This window comes from Canis aureus, chromosome 26 (genome assembly GCF_053574225.1).
Source record: "Canis aureus isolate CA01 chromosome 26, VMU_Caureus_v.1.0, whole genome shotgun sequence".
Lineage (NCBI taxonomy): Eukaryota > Metazoa > Chordata > Mammalia > Carnivora > Canidae > Canis > Canis aureus.
Window position 1 is genome coordinate 34,476,932 of NC_135636.1, and position 7,587 is coordinate 34,484,518.

At 45.4% G+C, this 7,587-nt stretch overlaps 1 pseudogene; it reads left to right on the plus strand.

Annotated features, from left to right (window-relative positions):
• Positions 1 to 1,405: 1,405 nt before the first annotated feature.
• LOC144298350 (SWI/SNF-related matrix-associated actin-dependent regulator of chromatin subfamily E member 1 pseudogene) lies at positions 1,406 to 2,786 on the plus strand (annotated as a pseudogene).
• The last annotated feature ends 4,801 nt before the right edge of the window (positions 2,787 to 7,587 follow it).

Below are 7,587 nucleotides of genomic sequence, written 5' to 3' on the forward strand. Positions count from 1 at the left end.
TTCCATTTTGGTGACAAATGGAGCTGTATGGCAAGGGATGTGGAAAGAGTATGGTGACCTCACAAGAGCCAGGGCCCATCAAGACTACCTTCCAGTGTGTCTGCACCTGCCCTGGGGACCAGAATGCCAGGGGCTGTCTTGAGACTATTTTTGCATGTTATAAACCTCTGTACATTGTGAGAAATACCTGAGGGCACACGTGAGACTTTGCTAAGTCCACTGCTCCCCAGAATTCACACAATGCAGAAGGAAAGGAGGGCCTTCCCTCACTTTCCACTGGGTCTTCCCTCCACCTCAAACGGGGGAGCCACCCCTGAGGTAAAAGAAGTACCACATAAAGGGATTCCTGGGTGGCCTCGTTAACCTTCCAACCCTTGATTCCAGCTCAAGTCATGATCTCAGGGTCATGAGATTGAGCTCTGTGTCTGGCTTCACGGTCAGCACGAAGTCTGCTTGAAATTCTCTCCCTCCCTCTGTCCCTTCCGTGGCTCACACTGTAAATTAATTAATTAATTAATTAATTAATTAAATCTTTATTTAAAGAAGTGCCATACATGGGCCTACCATAGGATATGGCTGGCCCCTGGTGGTTTCCCAAATACAGGGCTGAGGCAATGGACATAGCCCATGTAATGCCCTCCAAAATAGAATTCTATGGTCAAATACATTAAGAAAACACAGCTTGTTAAAACGCCTTTCTTAGAGAGCCATGATAAAGATTAGCTGATTCAGGGCTCTACAGAATCCTACAGTAAATAGACTTGATTAACCCAGGGCTTCCCAAACTCACTTGACAAATGCTGAGCCCTTTCTTATGCAGAATGACCATCAACATTCCAACAAATACACAAGGCACATCACCTACAGGAGCTCACCCTGTATCAATAATAACTCCAGCTAAGTGTAATAATTATACCATTAGACAGATCAAGGTCGTGAGGCTCTAGAAAGTTGAGTGGGTCGTCTTAAGTCTCCACAGATAGCACCCAGCAGAGCTGGGATTTGTCTGACTGCTAAACCAGTTACATGACCCTCTGACTTCTGAGCCATTGTGAGAATGAATTTATGAAACAGAGACACCATCCCCATCCCCAGAAGCAAGGAAAGACAGTAGCATTTTAGACAGACATAGAGCCTGCTCTGCGTCAGGAAAGGAAAAAGGATAGAAGAAGGTAAGATGCAAGAGTGGATTCTGAATGCTACCATAATCTTCCCCAAGGAGTCTTGCTTGTGAACAGTCTCATCAACAGTAGCTTCTTCCAAGCATCTTTCCAGTTGCCGCAATCTGGAGGTTTGCCCGAATTGTGATATATTTCCTGCAATGGTTTATTTCACCTCCTAATCAGGCCTGAGGGCTGCCAAACATAGACCAGCCTCTCTAACCCACTTCAAAAGAAGCAGACAGGTTGTGAGGAGGTCACACTCAGAAATCAGAAAGAGGGGACAAAGAGAAACGAGGCCGGAGCTGCGGGCGCTTTTTCTGCCCGCGGTGTCTCAGATTCATTCTTAAGGAACTGGGAACTTAATCTTCCAAAATGTCAAAAAGACCATCTTATGCCCCACCTCCCACCCCAGCTCCTGCAACACAAATGCCCAGCACACCAGGGTTTGTGGGATACAATCCATACAGTCATCTCGCCTACAACAACTACAGGCTGGGAGGGAACCCGGGCACCAACAGCCGGGTCACGGCATCCTCTGGTATTACGATTCCAAAACCCCCAAAGCCACCAGATAAGCCGCTGATGCCCTACATGAGGTACAGCAGAAAGGTCTGGGACCAAGTAAAAGCTTCCAACCCTGACCTAAAGTTGTGGGAGATTGGCAAGATTATTGGTGGCATGTGGCGAGATCTCACTGATGAAGAAAAACAAGAATATTTAAACGAATACGAAGCAGAAAAGATAGAGTACAATGAATCTATGAAGGCCTATCATAATTCCCCTGCATACCTTGCTTGCATAAATGCGAAAAGTCGTGCAGAAGCTGCTTTAGAGGAAGAAAGTCAACAGAGACAGTCTCGCATGGAGAAAGGAGAACCTTACATGAGCATTCAGCCTGCTGAAGATCCAGATGATTATGATGATGGCTTTTCAATGAAGCATACAGCCACTGCCCATTTCCAGAGAAACCACCGCCTCATCAGCGAAATCCTTAGTGAGAGTGTGGTGCCAGACGTTCGGTCAGTTGTCACAACAGCTAGAATGCAGGTCCTCAAACGACAGGTCCAGTCCTTAATGGTTCATCAGTGAAAACTAGAAGCTGAACTTCTTCAGATAGAGGAGCAACACCAGGAAAAGAAGAGGAAGTTCCTAGAAAGCACAGATTCATTTAAGAATGAACTTAAAAGTTTGTGCGGTTTGAAAGTAGAAGTGGATATGGAAAAGGTTGCCGCTGAAATTGCACAGGCAGAAGAGCAGGCTCGCAAAAGGCAAGAGGAGAGGGAGAAAGAAGCAGCAGAGCAAGCTGAACGTAGTCAGAGCAGCATGGTTCCCGAGGAAGAGCCAGCTGCTAGTAAGACCCAGGAGAAGAAGGATGACGAAAGCATCCCTATGGAGACAGAGGAGACACACCTTGAAGAAGCAACAGAAAGCTAACAGAACGGTGAAGAAGGCACGTCTACTCCTGAGGACAAGGAGAGCGGGCAGGAGGGGGTGGACAGTATGGCCGAGGAAGGGACCAGTGATAGTAACATTGGCTCAGAGAGCAACGGTGCAACAGTGGAGGAGCCACCGACAGACCCCACACCAGAAGATGAGAAGAAAGAATAAATGTTGCCTTGTTTTATGTGTTCTAAATACTTTTTTAAATGAAAAAAAATGTACTTTGAGTGAAAGAAAGAAGAAAGAAAGAAAGAAAGAAAGAAAGAAAGAAAGAAAGAAAGAAGAAAGAAAGAAAGAAAGAAAGAAAGAAAGAAAGAAAGAAAGAAAGAAAGAAAGAAAGAAAGAAAGAAAGAAATCAGAAAGAGCTAGAGGTGAAATATCAAGGGGCAGGAGGCCTGGCCTGAGCCTAGTCTCTGAGGTCCTGCAGCAAACAGCTTTCAAGGTTTCCACCCATTGTAGGCTCCAAAAAGAGCTGCTGAGTAGCCTAACCCAGTCAACATGTGGCGTTCTCTTGCCAATGATTATGGGTCCAGTGATGATGGGCACATGACCAAGGTTGGGCCAATCCCTTTTTCCCTCTGTATTAGCTATCTAATGCTGTATAACAAATTATCCCAAAACTTAGTGGTTTAAAGGAGCAGTAACCATATATCATATCTCAAGATTTCTCCAGGTCAGGAATTCACAAGGCCTGATTAGAACATTCCAGCTCAGGGTGTCTCTTGAGGTTGAAGCCTAATTTCAGCTGAGGCTGTCATCTGAAGGCTTGACTGAATCTGGAGGATCTGCTTCCAAGGAGGTTCACTCACGTGACAGGGCAGTACAGGCTGTTGGTGGGAGGCTTCAGTTCCTTTCCTTGTGGGCCCTTCCACAGAGCTGAGAGTCCTCACAACGTGCCTGCTGGCTTCCCAATTAAGCAATCCAAGAAACTGTGGACAGTTGTAATGACCTTTACGACCCAGCTGCAGAAGTCCCACTACCACTTCCACTGTGTTCCAGTTGTTACGAACAAGTGACTAAACCCAACATTCATTCAAGGATAGGAGGATTAGACCCCACTGGTTTTTTGTTGTTGTTATTATTATTATTATTCAAGAGAGAGACATGAGCAGGGGCAGAGGGGTAAGTGGACTCCCCTGCTGAGTAGGGAGCCAGATGCAGGGCTCTATCCCAGGACCCTGGGATCATGACCCAAGCTGAAGGCACACGCTGCACTGACTGAGCCACCCAGGTGCTCCAAGATCTCACCTTTTAAAGAGAGGAAAGCTAATATCTTTCCACTCACAGTTCTTCTCTTTCCCTTGATGCATCACTCATCCTCAGCGGGAGTCCAGCACCTGTAGTCTTTTTGACATAATTAATTCCTCCATTGACTAAACCAGTTTGAATTTGATAATGTGTTACTTGCAGCCAAAGGCACTCTGACAGACACAGGTTTTGAAGCAATTATGATGCAATGTGGTGAGCCCATAATCAAAGTATTCACAGTTTTTCACTGAGACAGCAAAAACAAAAAAAAAAAAAAACAAAAAAAAATCTACTAACTCAGCTTGGTGAGGACCAGGAGAGGTGATCCCTGAACTACAATCACGATTGGAGTGCCAGTATTGCTGATTTGGGGTTTTTGGTATTTTGTGTGTGTTTTTTTTTTTTTTAATTTTGGTTTTATTTTACAACAAGAATTGACTTCTATTTCTAGGCTACAGCCTTAAGATGAAGCATTCAGGTGTCTCTCTTGATGAGTAATTCTAGATTTCTGTTACAAAAAGAAATCTCCCATTATTTAAAAAAAATGTCTTGACAATTCTGTGATGTCAATATGTGATTTCAATATCACATTTATATACATTAGAGACCTCAACCCTTATGAAAATCAAATGCAAAAAGAGGAAAATTTAGCAAATTGAACCTAAATCAAGACTTGCCTCATTATTATTAAAGAATAATCACCCTCACATTAGTGCGTTAACTTTAAAATATCAAGCTTAAGTACTAATTAACCTTCAGTTGACGCTTTACATAAATTTTATTGTGGTTACTTAACAAAGTAAAAATATCATTAATAATGTAACATGTTCAATGCTATAATCTTTCAGATACTGTGATTAATAGAAACCATTTCTTCAATTTTCCAAAATTGCCACTTTTAAATGATATTAAGCCTGGGGAGGGTGAGGGAGAGCAGAAGTCAGTTCATAGACATCCAACCAGGTCACACTGACACTGGGCAAATATCCTGAGGGCTGGGCCTGGTGACCACACAGTAGCTACATTGTCCATCAGAAAAGCATTTGGTTAGGGCATGTTAGGTTTAGGGCTCAAATAAGCATTCCTGAGTTTTTCTTGATACCTGCCCTAGCTGGTGACATGGAAAGAACCCCAAATCCAGATCAAATGGAACCAGGCACTCAGCACATGTCCTAGTTACCAAGAGACATGAGCAACCCAGTTCATTCTTCTCAAGAGAGGGGACAGGGGTCCTTCCCACAAAATACTGTATCCCAGCTACTTAGTATATTCCTGAGAACTGAGGAGCTATGGTTGTCATCATGGAAGAGTTCCCATGTGCCAGAATTTCTAAGAAATATTCCCTAGGCATTATTTTATTATATCTTCATAATGACCCTGAGAGGTAGATATGGTGGGGACTGTCACTGAGTGTCAATGCCCATGTGTTCCTCTAGACTTTTTCCACCCTGGCTGCTAGTTTGGGGTCATTAGGCAGAGCTGTAGCTAGTGGACCGTAGGTAGACATGATGGATAACACTCCCAGACCTAAGCCCCAAAACCAAGGTCTGCAAACACTTTCTGTGAAGGGCCAGGTAGTAAATAAGCGAGGCTTTGCAGGCCCTGTGGTCTGTCAAAAATACTCAGCTCTGCCACCGTAGAGCAAAAGCAGTCATTGACAACAAGTAACCTAATGAGTGTGCCTGTTCCAATAAAACTTTATTTACAAAACCAACCAGAGCCTACATTTGACTCATGGATGTAGTTTGCCAATCTCTGTCCTAAAACTAAATTCTCATTCTTGGATGGCTTAATACAAAGGATCCAACAGAGAGCCTTGAGGAGGCCTTAGGGGATGACAGAGCCACACAATGGAAGAGCCTAGGCCCCTGAGTCACTGCTGTAAGGGGGCCACCTAACCTTAATTGTACTATAACCAAAGCAAGAAATAACTTGCACTGTGTTTGAGCCACAGAGATTTGGGGATTGTTTGTCATGCCCTCTTGCATTAATTAACCTGATTAACAAAGTAGATTTAATTGTCTACCTTCTTCTAGCCCAGATAACTGTCTCTGTCGACTTTTGGAAGAAGCCGATTCAGTGACAGCCTACTAAGCATAGACCTAACCATGTATTATCCCTGAACTGGACAACAGCCTTGCATACACACAATACTGCAGCTTCTTTCATACCACTGGCCTTGGATAATAATTGTTCCTTTGTGGCAGCTAAGAAAGATGAGACTCCAAGAGGGAAGTGGTCCTCCCAAGTTTATAGAGCAAAGAAATACTAGAGTCGGGTCTAGGATGACCAACTCATCATGTTGGGACTTTCCTGCGTTTAGCACCCAAAGTCCCGCACCCATCCTGGGCAACAAGGCTGGTTGCTCACCACCCAGAACTCCAGCAGAGGTCTGACTCCAAAGCCCATACTCATGGCCTCTCAGAAAGGGGGATGAGGAAGGCCCAACTCGTCTTGGCCTGATCTTCACAGGAGGCCTCACATACTAGCACCCATTCCAGGTGTGCTAGAACTGGGAGGTCAGCAGGGAGCCATGTCATCTCCTCCTCCCTCCAGGCCTCAGGTCTCTTCCCTGAAGCAGTGAATCAGGCATGAATTTTAAATATACACTAGCTTGAGTGTGGAAGTCAGCCCTGACATCTATAAAATGGCACTAAATTCTGCTTTTATGAGCTCTTGCTACATTCTGTGGAGTGTTTTATCACACTCACTGGAAGTTTACTGAGGAGAGTTAATAACCCAAAAATACTGTGGCCTGCCCAGCTCTGGATTGAGGAGCAGTGGATCCCCCAGCCCATGATATCAGGGGAGCTATTCAAACTGATGCCATAGGCACCTCCGCATCCACCTGCGCTGTCTTACCCAGGCCCCGCCCACTGCTTCCTTCTTCCATCCATCCGTCCATCCATCCATCCATCCATCCATCCTGCCAGCTGCTCAGGGCCCAATCCCAGGATGGGTGCTCAGGTGGTCAGGAAAGGACTCTCTGCAAGGGTAGAATCTGAAGGTTGAGAAGAAGCTGCTCATGCCAGAAACGAAGGGAAGAGTATCCCAGGGAGAGGGAAGAGCATAGGCCAAGGCCCTGAATCCTGTGACACTTAACCCAGGCAGAGAAAGACTTCCCGGAGAGGAGAGGAGAGGAGAGGAGAGGAGAGGAGAGGAGAGGGCCAGGACAAATCTGTGAACAGTCTGGAAGAGACAGGCAGAGGAGGGAACATCCAGAAAGGAAACAATAGAACAGAGAGCTGGGAGCGAGAACCAGGCTGGAGGGAACCAGGCCTGGGCAGGCAGGGGGCATCTCAAGAAGAGAGAGCCCAGTGGTGTTGCATAGTACAGAAAAGCTGAGTAAGAAAACAAAGGGGTCCCTTGGCTTTGACAATGTCAAAGTCACAGATATGTGCTGAGTGCCTACTGTGTGCAGGGTTCTGTGCCAAGTTCCAGAGAAGCAGATAAAATAAAACACAGTGGGGTGCTTGGGTGGTTCAGTTGGCTAAGCAGCTGCCTTCAGCTCATGATCTCAGGGTCCTAGGGTCGAGTCCCACATCAGCAGGGGGTGGGGAAGGGTCCCTGCTCAGGGGGGAGTCTGCTTCTCCCTTTCCCTCTGCCCCTCCCCACCCCTGCTAATGCACACACTCTCTCTCTCCCTCTTTCCCAATCTAATAAAGAAATAAAATCTTTTTTAAATTAAAAAAAAAAACACAGAGGTTTAAGGAAGGAGAGGGGGGAACAGAGAAAT